This window comes from Pezoporus occidentalis, unplaced genomic scaffold (assembly GCF_034315485.1).
Source record: "Pezoporus occidentalis ecotype Australia unplaced genomic scaffold, CSIRO_AGI_Poc_V1 ctg299, whole genome shotgun sequence".
Taxonomy (NCBI): Eukaryota; Metazoa; Chordata; class Aves; order Psittaciformes; family Psittacidae; genus Pezoporus; species Pezoporus occidentalis.
The window spans coordinates 121,742-140,401 of NW_026914929.1; the positions used below are offsets into that span (position 1 = coordinate 121,742).

At 42.9% G+C, this 18,660-nt stretch overlaps 3 protein-coding genes across 4 annotated transcripts in view; 2 read left to right on the top strand and 1 right to left on the bottom strand.

Annotated features, from left to right (window-relative positions):
- Nucleotides 1–18,660, top strand: part of DDX49 (DEAD-box helicase 49) — a 139,843-nt gene that overhangs the window by 65,511 nt on the left and 55,672 nt on the right. The window lies entirely within an intron of this gene.
- COMP (cartilage oligomeric matrix protein) overlaps nucleotides 1–18,660 on the bottom strand; it is a 36,084-nt gene that overhangs the window by 16,270 nt on the left and 1,154 nt on the right. For both annotated transcript variants that reach the window (XM_062626834.1, XM_062626833.1), the window contains exons 2-5: nucleotides 17,616–18,216; nucleotides 16,877–16,955; nucleotides 14,516–14,627; nucleotides 923–1,044 (exon numbers count right to left, since the gene is read on the bottom strand). The gene's annotated coding sequence lies outside the window, so the exon portion shown is untranslated. The remainder of the gene's footprint in view (nucleotides 1–922; nucleotides 1,045–14,515; nucleotides 14,628–16,876; nucleotides 16,956–17,615; nucleotides 18,217–18,660) is intronic.
- The window catches only part of UPF1 (UPF1 RNA helicase and ATPase), a 34,591-nt gene continuing 25,611 nt past the window's right edge, over nucleotides 9,681–18,660 (top strand). Inside the window, exon 1 of the mRNA XM_062626831.1 lies at nucleotides 9,681–9,684. The gene's annotated coding sequence lies outside the window, so the exon portion shown is untranslated. The remainder of the gene's footprint in view (nucleotides 9,685–18,660) is intronic.

The window sequence follows — 18,660 nt, forward strand, 5'->3', positions numbered from 1 at the left end:
TACAGCAGCAGGATCGTGGCTATTTACACACTGATTTGTTTTCTCGGTTTGACCTCAGACCTCCCATGTTCAGGAAAACCTTCCCATCCCTGCGGCTGTGCACAGTTGATGAAGGTAACTGGGAGCAGCCCTGCAGGCACTGGGGGTGTGGATGGTCACTAAAGTAAGCAAGTAAATGTTATTAGGTTTGTATCACAGGAATGCTGCAGCTGACAGATTTTACATTTCTTGCACCGAGCCAATTTATACTGAAAATAAAGTTGATTTGCATGTGTTGCCTTGGTGGCACTGGTATGATTCTGCTTGTCTGGCACATGTGCCATCTCGTGTCACACACAGCAAGTGACTTTCTGCTGTCAACCCACAGGTAAATTGGCTTTGAGGGTTTGATAGTTGTGGTGAGCTGAAGTGGCTCAGAGGGAACTCCGACCTATGGAGTTTTCCAGGTTTTAGCATTTCTGGGTGCTTCTAGACAAATTCAAACCATGGCAATTGATTATTAAAGATAAAATCTACCCATTTTCCTAGCGATGTTCTGGGAATTATTTACAGTTTTATTTTATAGCAACAAATGGGGAGTGAATGAAAATGCCCCATCACACATCCTACAGAGACAGTCTCTCCCCTGTAACACTGTTAGCTGCTGTCTGTCCAGCTCATGTCTGAGGATGCTGCTGTCCAGAGGGGAGAGGCATCAGCCTCTGCAGGCTGCTCACTCCAGGACCCTGCTAGATGCCAAGCAGGGAAGCCTGTTAGGACCTGTTATGGCAGTGGAGAGTTTTAAGGGAAAAACACATTATTTCAACAGAAGCCTGATGGGTCATTAATAGAGGCAGGTTCTAGCCAACTATTCAGAAAAAAATCTGTTTTTTTCAACTGGGGAGAAGTCATAAAACTCCAGAAAGAAAGCGATGTAACTCACATGGAATGAAGAGTGGACAAGGGTCACTTGTGAGATCACCTTGGAACCAGCTGACGTCAGATTTGCTTTGTATGGAGAAATAAATGTGTATGTAGAACGATGAGACAATCAAAGTCCTGGTACTACAAAGAGAAATGGAAAAGGAACTATTCAGTACAAGGCAAATAAAATAGGTATGAGCAGTAATGACATTTTCTGCTATCTATGCAAAATATTACCCAGTGATAGCAGGACATAAAACCAAACAAAGCCACATGAAAAAAACCTTTGAAATAATTTCTGAGAGTGTGTGACATTGGCTTGTAAAGCAGTGTGACCCCAGCCAGCAAGGGATCCAGGAAGGGATCTAGCAAGGGATCCAGGAAGATCTCTTGAAGACTATTAGGAAAAGTCCGCTTCCTCTGTACACAGCTTCACGTTCTTCTGAACACTTTCAGCTGCCCACAACATGCCCTTTTATAATATTAAACATGGTGATCATGTTATATGTAAAATTCACTGTATTTTCTAATATGTCTATCATTTGACATCCAGATTAACTCATCAAAACCATACTATAGAGATGTTAGGTAATTTTCTTGGGTTTTACTATGGACTGAAGAAACTCAAATAATTGACATTATAAAGAAGAAATCTTCCAAGCTCCTGGAGTCACTGCAAAGGACAAAAGAAACAGAGCGACCCCCTCTCTTGTGAAGAACACCTCGCGTGGACAAGCTGCAAGTCACCAAAGTATTTGGAATATTCAGGGCTACCAGCAGTGAACCTGGATCTCTTCACAGGGAAGAGAAAAAGAGAACTTGGACAATGTGGACGTCTTGCAAGGACATTCCTACCTCTGTTATCCTCTGCAAGAGAGTCACTAATAATGAAGTTATTGGCAGACTGGAGACTATACTGACCTGGCTCACAAGGAGCACGTGTTACATGTAAGTAACTCTGCAGCTAGCTGGGGTGTTCCAGCCCAAATGGAAAACTGTGAGTATGTACTTAGAAGATGCACTTAGTGAGCATGTACTTAGAAGAGTAAAGTCAGGCTGAGAAATGACCTTCATTGCCCTCAGCAACAATTAGTGTAGAACAGCACAGTGACACAACAGTGCTTGTTGCTCACTTATTCTAAATGAAATGAAGCACAGCATATTAAACCTGCATTACGCCAACTTTAAATATTTGAACAAGTAAGTTTTCTGCACACTAAGGCAGTGATCAATACGTCTTGGCATTCTTCTAGAAACCCAAAGCCATTTCTCTTCAGTCTGCAACAGCTTCTGGGATCTTTTCTATTCATTGACAGTAGCAAAATAACTACAAATAAATGTATCTTGTTTCTCCAGAGCTTCCTTGAGCTAAGCAAGACATGGTGTCTCCACAGGCTGAGGTCATTCCTACCTTTATTTTTCTTGGACTCATTTTATACCTTTCTGTATTCAGATCTGAGGGCTAGAAATGCTTGTAAATCACCACTCTGACACAGCTTAAACACGTAGTAGCAGATCAGAAAGTGTTTGCTAGTGGGTTGGTTATTTCTGGGTGCCTGTTTCTGTTTAAAAAAAAGACAAATTCAAAAGGAGCTGATGTATTTGAATTTCTTATTATCTGATGGGGAAACAGCTTTCAGGTTTGTCTATAACTTCTTAAGCATTACTGATTAAAAAAGAAGTGAGTAGCAGATAGTGTTTGTTTGGGCATCAGTGTGGAAGCGCTTTAGAACCGCGGTGCCAAGGTTAGTTACACCTTTTTTTCCTGACTGGAGTTGACATCACAAATGAAGCAGCACACAAACAAACAACAAAAAGAAAAGCTCATCCTAGTTTAAAGTTTAAATATTTTCCATCTCTGTGTTTTTAACTAATCTTTGCCAAGCAGAGGACAAAAGTCAGAAGGAAAAAGTTATTTTTCAGTCTTGTAAGGTCAAGTGCTAAAAATAAGTGAAAAACATCTACACCCTCCTCAATGGTATGCCGAGTAGTTTACAGTGTTTCTTATATATTTATGGTCATAATAAACCAAATTATACAAAAGATGGTTTCAAGAAGCATCTCCTCCTTTTGCCCCCAATACAGGATCAATAGTACCAATGCACTCCTCACAAAGACATCTCTACCCTCTTCTAAAACTCTTCCAGTGACAGAGACTCCAGTCACCCCAGGCAGCCTTCCAATGCTCTATATCCCCACTGTGAAAATGTTTCCAAGGGATGTTATTTAAGCCCATTTCTTCTTATCTTATTCCCCATGGACTCAAAGAGCAGATTAGTCCCTTCTTTGAATGAGCACTAGATACTTGAAAACTTGCATTTCAATTCCATACTTGTGCAAAAGAGCCTGGTGATGTCTGCAGCAATACAGAAAGGTGGAGATGAAAAATGATCATAGTCATTGCACACTTGAAGTCTCAACTGAATCTTCATCAGTCAGTATTTTTGTTAACTGTCACCGTGCATAAACTACCCATGACTCAGAAGATTCATTGCCTGTTGTGTGAACTGCTGGATTACAACTGGAGTTGGACCAACCCGACACATTTCACCCCGAGTGAATCAGTGAGAAGCCCAAATACATCAGCAGCATTATTTTGAATGCTATTGTCTAACATTTACAAACTCCAAAGGTACACAGTAAGAAGGAGAGGCACTGAAGTGTGAGGCCCAGCTTCAGCATCCTCCTACCTTTCTATTAGATGCTTCCAAATGAAACAAAAACCTATTTTCAAAAGTTTGCAAAACACGATTTTATGGCTTGATTATGTACAAATACTTATTCATCCGTTGCTAAAACACAACCTCAACAAACAGGATTCCTAAAGGATCTGCTTAGAGCTATTTGCAGTCCTGAAGTAACAAAGTTTAGATACTAACTAAATAACATAAAGAACAGCACCAGTTTTATGGAAGCAGGTTCATTATTTGGCACGGACACCAAGAGCAATGAAGATGTTACACACATAACCCAGCAGCTCAAAACAGGTAAGAACACCCCTGTTCACTTCAGCCATTGCAAGATGGAATAATCCATTCCAGGTTGTGGTTTCTTACATGTTTGAAGAGTTACAGCTTGCTGCAGTCTGGTTTATGTCTCTAACTTTGAATTCCTCAGGAAAGCAAGAACTGGAGGGCGTGGGAGACCTTTTATCAGTGCTTCAAATGGGGGTTTCATTCAGTCAATGGCAAACTGCAGTGACAGAGAATGGAGCTGGCAAAACAAATGGAATGGCTCCATTGTGCATTATGCTAACTTCATTCTTGGTGTTCCCTGTCCTGCTGATGGCATTTAACTCATGTCAGCAAAGCCATTTATATGCGCTAAAAAATGTCACACAACTCACTGTGGCAATAGGCAGAGTGACAACACTGGGCCATGGCCATCCTGTCACAGCAAGAGGCATGCTGCAACAAGGACATCTCCTGGGAGGAAGCTGCTGTCTTCCACCACAGCAAGTGGGGCCTTCCTGGAAGGAAGATGAGAGTCTCAGAAGGGTGAACTTCCCTGCTCACTCCTCCACCACTATTAGGAATGTGATGACTTTCATATTTACCACATGTGAGAAGCTGGCTTTTGAGGGAACATCAGTTTTCATCCTGAACATTTTCTTAGAGCTTTGAACAGAGCAGAACACAAACACCATCACGTTAATATACAAAAATAGCTGCAAAATGGTTTCTCAAACAAGGCATGGAGCTGCCTTCCAGATTCTGGGGGAGGAATCCTACAGAAAGACAGAGGAGCCCAGAACACATTCAAACTCTTTGTTTCATTCTGAGCTCCTAACCCTCAACCAAGAAGTAACGGGAACCAGTGCAAGCTGAGTAGGGTTTTTCCAACATTTTTGCTGTTGAACAGCCAACACAACGGATTTAATAAGTAGGAGACACTTGTAACAAACACATCACAAGGAATTGACACCTGATGCCTTTACTACCTCCTTTGGCTTTCTTCTTTCTTCCATGTAATTTAGTGACTACTGGGGCAGGGGAAAAGAAAGGTGCTAGTCTGAAAATGTCTGTGTATCACCAGGACAGATTCTCTGCGCCTCTGGACCTGTTCTAGGGAGCCCTCAATAAGAACCAGAAGCAGGTCCTCGCCCACAAGGTTTTTGTTTCTTGGTCTTTCTGATGAGACTCCCAACAAGATAAACCACTTGGAGAAGCCATGAGAGAGCTGAATGGCCTGACTTGTCATTGCCACACTACTCCTGAGGAAGAAAGAATCCTCTCCACAGACATGGAACTGAGTCATTCACAAGCTCAGCAGCTTCTGCTTGGTCACACCATGCAAGCAAATTGAACCTGGAAGCCCAAAAATCCTGCCAGCACTGTAATAACTAAACCATCTTGCTTCTCTGAAGAAGGGGAGCCTTCCCTGACAGACACTGGCAGGGAAAAGCACATCCATATTCATCTAAACTAAGTGATACTACATATTGTCTGGGCAGCCTTACCACCACTGCAAGGATCTTCCTGGAAGTGCCATATCCTGCCCACGCTGGCTGAGAGAACAGCACACGATGTTGTAAGAACTCTTGAGGGGCATCAGCAAGAAAAGCTGGACTTTTACAAGAGAAGAAATTATCCAACAACTATAGTCCTGCAACAAAGACAAAGTAAGTGCACAGTAAGAACATCACAGTTCAGTTTCACTACAGATGTGAAAGGAACAGCAAGAGATGAGGCCAGTTAACAGGCTGGTGGCAAAGCCACAATATAGCTCCAAGGTCTCTCCAGAGACAGGGCTACAAGAACACCCTGAACTGTCCTTCATTTCAAATACAGTCCAGAACTTCCCAGTGGCTTCCTGAGTTTTGACAAGCTGATTTGTATCTCTAGAAAGGTCGCAGCACTGTCAAATGTTCCACGCTCCCAGGCCCCACATGGGTAATCCCACCCCTTCCAAGATGCCTGAGACCTTGTGTCAGCATGATACTGTCTGAGAAGAACTAAGACACCTGGAACTAAAATGCTTTTTACATGAGGACAGGAGGCCAAGCAAAGGGTCCACAATTGTATCAGCCCTCAGTCCGTTTTGCTTTACCTCTCACTTAAGCCTGCAAAGACAAACTGTGACAGATTGGAAGGCCAAGGGGCTGAAAAACAGTGGCATGTTGGGATGAAGAAGAGCTCTCCCATTCTCCCCTTCCTCCCCAGCAGCTCGCTGTAACGAGCCTTACAGATGGGGTGGTCAATGCTGCCAGAGCCTCTTCTCCCCACCGCCACCCTGCTCAGCACTGTTCCCCAGCATATGTTGTAATCACACCCCCAGAGGGTTTTTAAAACCCTACAGGAAACAGCTCACATTTTTTCCTTAACTATTCATGCCATTTTCTGTTCTGGACAATAAAGAGTTCTAATACTGGATTAAGCAAATTTGCAACAATAGGCTCCTATTGCTCCAGCAGCCAGCAGGAGCTCAGACTTGTCGGGAGACCTGGGAATAATTAACTGAATTGTACTGGAAAAAAGGAGAAGACTGGAGGCTGTTTTGACCAACAGAGCTGCAAGCTGGTGTGATGGTTAAGCCATCATGTCTTGCTGGGAATTATTGTTGGGAGTATCATTAATGCTCAGAGTATGCAAGTTTTGTCAGTACAACTGCTTTGGCCGTGGTCTCCCTTTTTGGTTTTTGCTACTAAAAGACACCTCCCAACACCATAATGACAATAACACAGTTTTCTGATTGCTCAGGATGCACTAAGTCACTTCCCAAAACTCTTCAGGACTGCAAACCTTACAAACTAACGTTTTTCTAAGCAAACTGATTTTTCTTTTCCCCTAAATGATGTATATAATTCATCTCTGTGGTCAAACCTTCTTATTGAGTAAGCCAGGGGTCTTCAGCAAGAGTGTAAACAGGAATTGTGTCATTGCAGAAGGGACTGGAAGTGCTCAGTACTCTGAGATCACACATGTAGGTGGGCAGACAGGACTTTTTAATAGCCTAGGGACTCTCTTAGGGAGCATTGACTGGGTTTTGAGCATGTACCAAGAGTATTTAATTCAAAGGAAACATTTGGCATTGACCCCTTCAGAGGCAGAACACTGAACCCAGGGGAGCCTGGAGATGTGCTCGGATCCTGCTGGAGCTGTCTGCACCCGATTAGTTCAGTAGCTACACACAAATGCACACACTGTATATGAATAATACTATTTCTGTATCATATATACAAGCATTACATAGATGAGTATTTGCTGGCCTCAAATTACTGCCTTCTAGCCACAAGCTGGCACATGGCATCAGTCTTCTGACAGACAGCTTCAGAGAAAAAAAGATCATTTCCATCGTTCCTTTCAGCAAGGAAGATCCCAGGGAACCTGACAATCTCTTCATACCTAATACCACCAGAACATAGACACCTCTGGGACAGAGAGCACAGCCAAATACATAACAGAGTGCAGAACAGCAGGAAAAAAGGGAAACATTTGGCTTGGGACTCCAGAGAAAACCTTGCTTTGTGTAGAGCAAGCCAAGGAATGGTTAGCAGCCATTCACAGGAGGCAGATCTGTTCTTGCTATGGTCACAGCCCAAAGACCCACAGAGAAAACCTGAACCTCACAGTTTACTCTGCTCAGAAGTATGAAGTGGTAAGCTACCTTTCCCAACAAGCTGGATCAGTAGTTTTAATAACCATGCCCTAACAGACCACAAAGCTGCCCTTTCTGTGGCCATCTCAAGGGAACATGAAGCAATTTTCCATGCCAGATGTTATATTAAGCAAACCTGTTCAGGTCTCCTGGATACATGCAGCAAAAAGCTGTAGCTTTTTAATAAGTGTTGATTCAAGATTAATGATAGTTCTCCTGACACTTCCTCTCTCACCGACTGCAACAGGGGCTGGTTCTTTTCTTCCCATTTGCTCTTTTTCACACAACTGCTCCATAGCAATTACCTCTCCTGCTTACATTTAAAAAAGAAAACACACCAGAAACCAGAAGGAAGATCTCTGGTGTGATTTAACAGCTGGAAAGAAGCAAAACCAGCATCAAGCAATCAGGTCTTCTCAGGACACCAGTGATAAAAAGACCATAGTTGAGGTACTCTGTAGAAACGTACTTTGCAGTCAGCTGCTTGCAGGAGCCATAAAGCTTTTCAGTGGTAAAAATTAGAGTTAACTTGTATGAAGAGGAAGAGAGGATAGATCACTCTGTATTAATTCCCCCCTCACGTCTTCCCCAGCTATGGGGATGCTGAAAGCATTAGGTCAGAAGTCCGGCCATTGCTTTCTCCAAACTAAACTCTTCAAAATACCCAGTGAGAAACAGAAATGAGGAAAAGAAGTAAGTCACTATATGCAACACTTCTATGCCTCACACATTTTAGTTTTGGTTATGAGTAGTTTAACACTTGCATACAAGGGAAATGGGGGGGGAAGCCTTTAGGAATTACAGTGAAAATTCTTCAAGTGTAGGTGCTTTCTTCAACTGCTGTGGAATCAGGATGACTGGGAGACTCACTGAGGGCGCAAAGAATAGAGGGATATAGGAAGGATCAGCAGCCTGTCAAAGCTGTTCTCTAAAGTGGTCTTATTATCCACTTGTAAAAACAGAATCTTGAACATGAAAAAAAAAGTGGTTACTATTACAGCAGAGCCTTAGCATGCCACAGAAATCCTTCTTCCTCTTGTGATGGTGGCAGAGCAGAACATTGTCTCGATCTTTATTGCTTATACCCCATTTCAACTGATGAAGAACTTTGGGTAGATTTTAAGCAAACAAGAACGAATCCTCTTCTTGGAAACTGTCCTTTAAGCCTTCATTAATTGTTCTCAAAACCTTGACCACAAAAGGATGCCAGCTCCTCAGGCCTGAGCAGAGAATGGTAAACTCAGTACCCTGTAGACAGAGCCCATTGTAGCACAAGGCAGTGTATCCTCCACAGTGCTGTCCCCCTTCACTACCTGCCTGAGGCGCTGCACAGGCTTTTCTGTCAGACAATTATGGCTGTCACAGGAATGAAGAGACGAAGATGTTTGCAGGGCCCACGCTCCGGGGGTGGGAAGGACAGGTATCGTCCTCAGAAGCAGCAGCACTTTGTGTCTCTCAAAAAAGAGATCTCATCCAATATGAAGATGACTTGTCAAACAGAAATAACAGCATAGAGCCAGGCAGCTGAGCCCTCACTCACGTCTGGTTAAGTAACAAGTGAAATACTCAGCTATTCTCCTGCAGAAGGATCTCCCCACTTGGGTGCAAAGCACACAGCTATGACTCAAAAACGTTACCTGAGTAGCAGCTTCCACAATGCTAAAGAGAACTATGCTGCCTCATCCTGACTACCAGGAAGTTACTAACCAGTGCAAGTCAAAAGAACCAATTCAAGAGGCCCATGAGCCTTTAAGGTAAACAGCTGCATTTGTGAAACTGCTTGTTTCACCAGCCTCAAGGATTATGGAAGCAAAGGAGCCATGTGCTTTCCCTGCTGCCCATGCTGCCAGCCCGTCTCACCATATATCTCTTTTCACAGAACATTTTCTTTTCCTGAGCCTCAAGACGTTCTGGAGTATTGGCTTCATCCAAAAACTGGGCTTCTTTGTACAGCATTTAGAAGCTCAGAGGAAAATTCGACATCATGCAGACTCTGACCTGTTGGGTTTTTCACCCCTAGAGATGGAAACATGGCACGTACAGGCTGAGGAGCCAGGGGAAACTCTCCAGCAAGATCCAGTCTGGAGACTGGTCCAAACCTCTGGAGTTTTCAAGAAAATATCAGACCAGAAATCTCACAGGAATGAGCTGGCTCTGGAGAATTCTGGCAATTCCTTCTCCTGACCCCACCCAAAGCTGAAAAACAGCCACAAAAGCAAATCTTTTCCACACAATTTTTCAGTATCACGATGTAAAGACTCAGAGTCAGTCCCTGCTTCATCTAAACAGCTCTTCCCATCCGAAGCTTGCAAGGACACGTATCAACTGAACTGTGACAATCACAGCATTGCTCTGATTTTAAATCCACAAGGAAACTTGAAGTTTGATCCTCTATGTTTCTGCAATGCTTCCTTCACTAAAGGCCAATTGCTCTTGGCTAGCACAGAGGCAATTTCTTCCATTAACCTTTCCTCAAGCCAAAGCACTCTGGGTGTAAGCAACACTGAGCTCCTGAGACAATGACTGCCAGAGAAATACCTATCATGAGAGTGGAATCCAAGAGCTCTCCCTGAGCAGCTGCCTTGTCTCTCCTTGACATCTTTGCAGTCTTTGAATGCTTCCTGCACAAGCCATTCCACCCTTCAACACTTCTTCCAGGAAAGCACACACAATTCCAGGAACCCCACGCCTCAGGTGAATAAATAGCAATGACAAAAGCAACTTTCTACTGGCAAGGCAGGAGCCAATGTTGAAACTTTGAGTCTCTATACACAGATGCAGTAAAGGCTTTTATGAAGGCCAATATTTCCCAAGGAAATCAAATATCGATGCATGGTTTGGACAGGAGATCTTCTGGAAAGAGTAATGAATGTGTCTAACCCTGTACACTCAGCAAAATCTGATCTCACAGCCTGAGATCATTTGCTGGCTTCAAGTCACATCTGGGAGTTACTCCTACCACAGTGGGAAGAGAAGTTGTTTCTAGGGATATCCAAGTTCCACTTCTAAACCTCCCTATAAACCAGGAGCTTTTGCCATTTAGCACTGCAGGTGCCCCCTCCCTTCCTTTCTGTTGTTTTTGGGTTTTTTTGCCAGATGAGGTTTGTGGTGGCCTATAGTGGGATATGGAACAAAAGTATAAGAGAGGAAAAAGGAGCATGGCATGTGCAGCATCCTACCAAGCTGACCAGGCCTTTGGCTGTTCATCGCTGAATTCAGTGGGAGTTTGTTTTAAACTACCCACACCTGCCAGGAAAGGGTTGATCTCCATACCCTAAGCCACCAATCCAGACCACTTGCAGCACCAGCATGGGCCATCCTCTAAAGAAAAAACCTCCAACAATACAGCTTTTAAATGCCATTTTTGATGTTTCCCGATGTTGATCAAGCCCACAAGAATAATCTCCCTTGTCTTGTTTCAGCCCTTCTGCTTCCTCAGTCAAGGAGGTGGATGCAGGTTGTAACTGGATTTTTTTTGAGCCCCAAGAGAAGAGCTCAGGATCAGGCTGGGATCATAGGAACCATTCCAAGATGTTCCAGTGCTCCAGTTAGCGCAAGATCTTCTGACTTCAAGACACATGGACTGACTGTGAGTGAATATACTACTTACTACAGTTCTAATACCTTTCTCCCCTCCATTTCCTAAGTAAGCCCTCATGCTCACAAAAAACATTGGGTTATTTATCCTGCCACTCCTCAGGATTATTCTGATATGGCTTTTCCATCATGACCTTGCATGCTTTGGGCTTTTCACAAGCTCTTTATTGCACTGTGCAATTCCTCCTGCTGTAGAAGTTCTTCTGCACCTTGGCCAGTGGCCCTGCGTTGCTCTTGATCCAAGGAGTTAATTGCCCAATGTTTAATGCTGCTTTTTTGTTTAAATGACATCATTACTAAAGTGCTATTTCGAATTATTGCTCTCCAGACCTTCTTCATATCCTTTCGCAATCACCTCTTCCAGCAAAGTCACATACTAACCTGCTGCCAGGGTGGTGGTCTCATCTGTTAGTATCTTGTCTGAGACTGGAATGCCACTTACTTGCTTCTCATTACACCTTTGCGCTGTCTTCACATTCTAGCTGAAAAAAAAAGGCCATAGGATCCAGTTTAACATTTCATTTTCTTAATAACATTGGCTAACAGCTACATAAAAAAATGTCTGTGTTCTGAGTTTCCTCCACATGACATAAGCCTCATGGATTTCTGGGCCAGAACTGAAACGCTGTTTGAAAACTTCTGTTTGATCATAAATCAAGCCCAATAATTTCCTTTTTAGTAAAACCACCCCCAGTTCAGAGTTTCCAGCCTCCACGATGGGTCCATAGTGTTGCCATGAGTCTTGCTCAGGGGCCAGGAATTCGCAGAGACTCCACTTTCATCACAGCACCCGTAGCAGCTTCTGCAACGTGACTCTCCAATGGCACCACTTGATAACTGCTGGTCTGCATGACTCCAGAGGGAACAGCCTGGAAGGACTCCTTATCCCTCCATCTCTCCATAGCTCTTCCAGCACCCTTCCATTTATTTACTGGCTGTCACACTGGCTGCCTTCCCCAGTGGGAACTCTGCCTCCTCACACAGCGCACGGAAAGCCAAAAGCAAAGGCTCGCTGGGCAGTTATTTTGGAAGTGCTGCTGAAAGCGTGGTAGATCAGACCCAGAGAAGGTCCTGAGGCTTTACCATGTAGCTTTGGTACCTGTTGCTACTAAAGGAGGTCAGCGGGTTCTAAATAATCCAGTCTGAGGAAGTCTCAGTAACCAGCACTACCAGGCTAGGGTGGGAGAATCACCCCACCTCTGCCCTGGCTTAGCAGCTGAGGAGCAGGCAATGAAACCATACAGTGACAGGGAAATCAGTAACCCTTAGCAAAGGAACTCCATGAAACACTCCTTAACAACTCAATAGTGGGAAACTCCATTTTATGCAAGTAGGGGCAAATCCACTGTATTTTAAGCCCACAGTGTTTAGGAAGTAGGTATAATTAACAGAAACCTCCACTCTCAGGAGTACACTGTCCAGATCTTTTCATATGCCATTTGATGAAACTCCACCAGTGGCCTGGGTACATTTCCAAGGAACTCCTGACTTCTGGGAAGGCATTACAAAGCTGCTCTGTAACCATTGATGACCTGCACTCAGTACTGGCTTGGTTCCTCTTCAAATCCACAACATTCTGCAAAGAAAACATTCCTTCCACTTCAAGCAAGCTTCTCCATCCTGAAACCAGTCTGGTTCAGGCACCCAAGCTCTTCCTGCCCTGCACTCACCCTAGACATCAGAAATAGAGACTTTCTAATGGAAGGGCTTCCATGACAGCAAAACAACTGCAACACCTCATACATCTGGTCTCCTCAATTCTAGATCTGGTTTTTCTTCAGGCAAGAAATAAAGGAGAAGCAACTGTTAATATTACTAACCTTACCTATAGCTGTCACTATGAAAGTGCTTACACTTACTGTTTTCTGAACCTTTGATATCTGCAATGAAAGAAGGCCTCGCTGGCAAATGCTGTATTTCACATCAAAAGGACCTGAGATATCCATGGAAAAGCCAGAGGGAATAATTCTTGAGAGCTGGAGACCTGAAAATCAAATGGTTCATGTTCCAGGACAAGGACCTTCATGGATGCAGGTGTTTAGCCCAGCAGGAGTCTGAACCACTCCTGCAAGTCATGTAGCCACCTTATATGGCTGAACACACATTCTTACCTGTGTGTTTAGATACCCCCCAGCAAAACCCAAAGGGCAATACACCTCATTATGGGATGGCTTGCATTATTCCTTTTTTTAACAAGTGCCAAACAAACAGACCTCTCCCACAGCAGGAACAAGGAATTACTTGGAAGGATTCACTTTCTATGTAGAGAATGCAAGTATGTTATTCACTTAAAGAAAAAGCAAAGAAAAAGGCAGGGTGGGACTTCAAAACTACTGGTTTTCAAGTGATTTGTTCTCTTAAGATACTCTTTACAAAAACAACTGCCTATTTAACCCTGTGCATGCCACCTTCCCCCAAGGTTAAAAACATGTCTGTAAAGCAGGAATGCTTTGAGAAGAAAGCAAGCTTCTACCACATCAGAAGTTGTGTTGCTAAAACTTAGAAGTATTTCTAAATTTAAATGAGCCTCCAGGGACAACCTGAAAGCTCACCACTCTCCCATTTTCCCCACTAAACCAGAGGGAGGAACACCACTCCATGAGATCCAAACACACATCAAACCCTTTGTGAAGCACTGGATTTTACATTACACTGAAATAACCTCAGTGCTTCTCCATCTGCCCAGGAGAACTGCCAGAAATTAAAACAAAGGAACATGTACACTCTTTGTAGTCAATCAAGGGCTTCAATTGCTGGTTTTACGCTCAGATACAATGACATCTGTTTTGAAGAAGCCCAGTTTAAAGAAACTTTGATATCCCTTTAGAAACTGAGGATTTTTAACAAGTCTGCTCCTTACAGAACTCCTACCCAAGACAGATTTAATAGGTAACAGATACTCATAAATATGTTCTTGAATGTATCCATCAATTCCAGCAATTTTATTTCTTGGAGTTTAGAAACCATGCCTTTTTGCTAGCACTGTTTGCTTTTAACTTCTGTGGCCAGTTAAAGAGATCACTTCACATAGCACTTTTGCAACCAGAAACCTTCAGAAAGCCAGAAGCTTTGTTCATAAAAAGACTTTTCCCCTACATGAGTTCCTTGAATTGAGTCTGTGCTAACGTGGCATTGTTTAGGATGAACACACACTTCAGCTATTTTCAAGGAGTGGGTGTTAGAAAGGATTTTAATACATTTTGGAAGGAAGGGTTTCAAATTTAATACTGAAATAAAGTAGTTTTAATTAGTATTTTAATATTAAATTACCTTTTCACAGTTCATTAGCCTTTCAGTATCCACTTAACTTAGACAGTGAATGAAAACTGGTTTATAGCATAGAGTTTATAGGTAGTTTCATTTACTGGCTTTCATCTCTTACCAGTTTATGTCACTCATCACAATAATATCTAAGTACCTTCTTCATTCAGGATCACTGAAGAAATGTCAAGATCTTTTCCTCCTTTTCCTTCACTAAGTTCCCAATCCATGACTTGTTTCAGTAATACTTTTTACAGCCGCAACTGAACCTGCAGGGAAGGCAGTTGAAACAGAAATATTACACAATTTGAAGGATAAAAGCATTGAGATCCCCCTGATAATGAGCAATAGTCCTTTGCTAGGAATTTTGTATACTACATTACACTCTTGAAGTTAAAGCTGGGCTGCATTCACTGCTGCACACACACTTCTGCACCTTGGAGAAATCCTTACTTTTTTTCTGATATGCTTTTTTTTTTTGTGTGTGAAAACATTCTGTGCATTAAACTGGGCTTTCAAAAATGACCATTCGATCTAATAGCATATACCAAGAGCTTCAAATGCAGTTCAAATACCCGGCACAGAAATGTGGTAAGACTGAAGTCCACAGTTATTTCAAAAGAAGGCATTTGTCACATCTTACTCACAACAGCCCTTCTCCCAGTATTATTGTTTGGATCCCAAACAGAAGCATGCCCAAGTAGCAATGCCTCCTGTTCCACCAGGGCTGGAAACAAAGCTTTACTGACATTGGGGATTAATCAACTGCATATCCTTAAACACATGCTGCATTACTTCCAATCTAGTGCATACTGAGACCATGCTTTTTAATTCCACAAGAGCCCAATAAACCCTTCAATGTTTACTTAAGGGGATTTCATGGTGCTTTTGTTTCATGGAGGCATTTAGATGAGCTCTGATCCTACAACATCTGCATCATCAGCCATTCATTTGTGAAAACTAAACCCACAAAACTAGCTCCATACCCCTCTCCTGCACATGCCTGCTGAATGCTGCAAGGTTTGTTGGTCCAGTCTTAGAGATGGAACCAAAATACAGCTAGCCCAACCTCTCTCTGTCCCAGCACTACTACACACATTAAAATAGGAAAACGCTGAGGGAAGATACAAAGTTCTGGGAAAAGCGCCATTACAGCTATTAATGCTTATTATCACATTCTATAATGTCTATAAAGCTTTTTAAGGATTCTATGGGATGAAGGAAGCTATAGAAACGTTATGATCCCAGAGGATCTTCCTAAACAAAAGGAAAACGCACGTTGCTGGGAACCTGCCTCAAGCTGCTCTGCTGGCATCCTTTCCCAGCGCTGCATTAGCTTTCCCTCTATGTCCCTCTTGTGGTAACGGGGAAGAACTGTACCAGCTGCAGTGGAATAATTCACAGCCTGCAACGGTTTCTGCTTGGTTGCTGTGGTTTTGGTGCATTAGCTTTTATTAAAAAAAAAAAAGTTGGTTTTTTTTTTGAGATATTGTCAGTGTAGAGCGGGAGATTTTTCCTTTAAAGCAAAACCAAGGTGTTTTCTGGTCTTCCATTGGCTAGTCCTCAGGTGAGGTCCAATTGTATGGAATTTTCACAATTGTATGGAATTTTCAGATTTGTTTCAGGGAAGAGGGAAAAGGAAAACCAGAGACAGACAGGAAATGAAGAATTTAAAAACACCATGAACTAAGCTGACCCTCCAACAAAAGAAGAAATAGAGATGTGAAGTGACAGAGCAGATAAGAAAGTGACCTGCAGGGTAACTGCATTGTTTTGCGCTATATTAACACACTGCTAATCACAGTGCTCCTAGACAAACACATCACCATGGAATGTGCAAGGAGTGGGTATTCCTTAAGCATTCTTGTCAAGTACATTTCATCTCTGTTTCATTCTCATTTTCTCCTAACCTGAATTCTTTTATCCCAGGATAAAAAAATACTTTTTTTTTTTTTCCTTATCCAACATTGTCATTTGAAGTAGCAGCTTTGCAAAGACTCCTCACACTGGGTGTGATTGGCTCGGAACCCCCCACGTCATGATGACACTTCCCAGCACTATCTCCATGGCTTGGAGTTTTCAGAGACCAATCAGTTCATTCCCTTTGGTAAGAGCCTGTTTTCAGCCCTCTCCTGTGCAGTCCTGAGTGGAGGATGCTATCGAATCCCAGTGCAGTATGCCTTGGAATTGAAATGAGTTTCAAGGATAGTTCTCTGGCAAAAAGCAAATTATTTTGAGTCAGGACTGTGTTATTTCTATCAACACCTAAACTGCTGTATGCACCAGTTTTACACTGACAACCCTCAAGAACCTTTATCATCACCTCTTCAAGATAATCACCTGAAACTTCTTAGCTCTCAAGCAAGCAGAAACCAACCTTTTTTAAACTGAAATTCACCCACATTTGCTCTCTTGGATAGCTTCTTACAGCTAAGCCAGTCCTGCAAATCTAGCATCTAATTATGCATAAAAATGGTAAAGCAGCAACAGAATGTGTTCCAGTTTCCTGAAGTGTTACCTTTTTAAATTTCATATTGGCTGCACAGCAGTAGAGCCCAATGAGTCAGAGCAGAGTGCCATCTCTGCAGCAGCCCAGCCTGAAGAGAGAAAACCTTCAAGAAACACGCCTTACACAAAAAATACTGTCATGGGGCTTTCTAATGTAGCCTGCATATGTGCCTCCATGTTCAGCTTTAAAAGCCCCAAGTGGTCCACAGAGCTTCCAGCCTGCAGTGAACTACAATTAAGCAATACCATGAAATTCAAATGTACCCTCCTTTTGTACTGATATAAAGACTATTTGCAGTCTCCAGTTAAAACACAATGGCCACAACTAATCGCTCTTTCTATCCCTCATTAAAACAGATCAAAACCAACTGCAGGATTCCCACATGGACCCCCTGTTCCTGCTTTTGCCCACCCCATGTGGGGGGATCCCTCGCAGCCCTCCAGCTTCAGCACCTCAGACAGCAGCAGCACCACCATGTCCCCAGCGCAGCCACTGGGCCTCAGGACCTCAAATTCCCCTCCTGACAGCAGAGTGAAGTACAGACCTGCAGTTCTCAGCAAATTTTCCAAGCAGCCTCTCTTTAAAAGCACTGGTATTTTCTAGATTATGCAGGGGACAGGGAAAGAAACCCAGCAGCACATCAAACCCTTGATCGGTTTCCAGGGCTTTTGAGGATTCTGTAGACCAGCCAAATGCTGCAAGCACGTTGTGTTTATTAATAAATAAGTGCTCATACCAAGCAGCCTACCTGGCTTTAGAACTGTCTTCTTCAATTCCGCTTTCATCCTCAAGTAGGATTTCATATTTTCTCAGTTATGCTCTTCTCTGAACTACAAACCACTTAATTTCCAGTTTGCTTAAAGCAACCAGTTTAGTTCATCCATGGATGCTTTCCAGCCGAACTTTCGGAGGGTGTTAGTTCAGTTGCTTTAGGAATCAAACTGCCTTGTAACACTGATGAACTTATGCACTGGTATACACTGAGTTGTCTTGATGTCACCATGTTACACTGGAGCTGACGTGACAGTCTTAACTCATCAAATTTCCATTGTGCTTTTGATTTTAGCAGCTTGTTGGATTAACCTACTTTAATCTGAAGCCTGTATTAGGATACATTTATGATAAACTACTGATACAGCCTATTCTTCCTTGAGGTTTAAAGCTAAAGATTAATTCAGACAGTCTGTGTGCAGAAGTGATGATTCCTGTGTTCTCTTTACTTGTTCTTTCCTCTCCTGTGTTTGGTGCACAGAATTCCTAAAACAAGGATGCTTTTCAATCTTCATCTAGATCTTTTCAGCCTAACAGCTGCAAATCTGGTACATGCTGTTTCAGATCCAGGCTTTATCCTACACCAAAGGCGAGAATAAAATTAACGTTACTTATAAAAGAAGACACATATTTGCATCTTATAGTTGAAGGCTTTAGTAGGGAAGAGGGACTGAATATTGAGCCTTTCCTATCAGTGTTTTTTACAACACACACAAGTTTTCTTTAAAGACGTTTGCTTTGTGCTAATAAAAGGATGTTGAACCGGGGACATCCAAACCCAACACTCTGTATATCTGGGCAGGGACATGTGCTGCTCACACTCTGCCCTGACCTCAGAGGATTCCCGTGGCCAACCCCACTGCCCTCACCTCACAGCAACTCAGCTTTCTGGCTACCACAGTTATACCAGGTATCGCAGATATAATAGGCATTACAGCTAGAGCAGGTGTAACACCAGATCCTCCTTAATCACCGCGTCTGCCTCAAAACACTTCCAGCCCGCGCACAGCTGCCTTACCCAG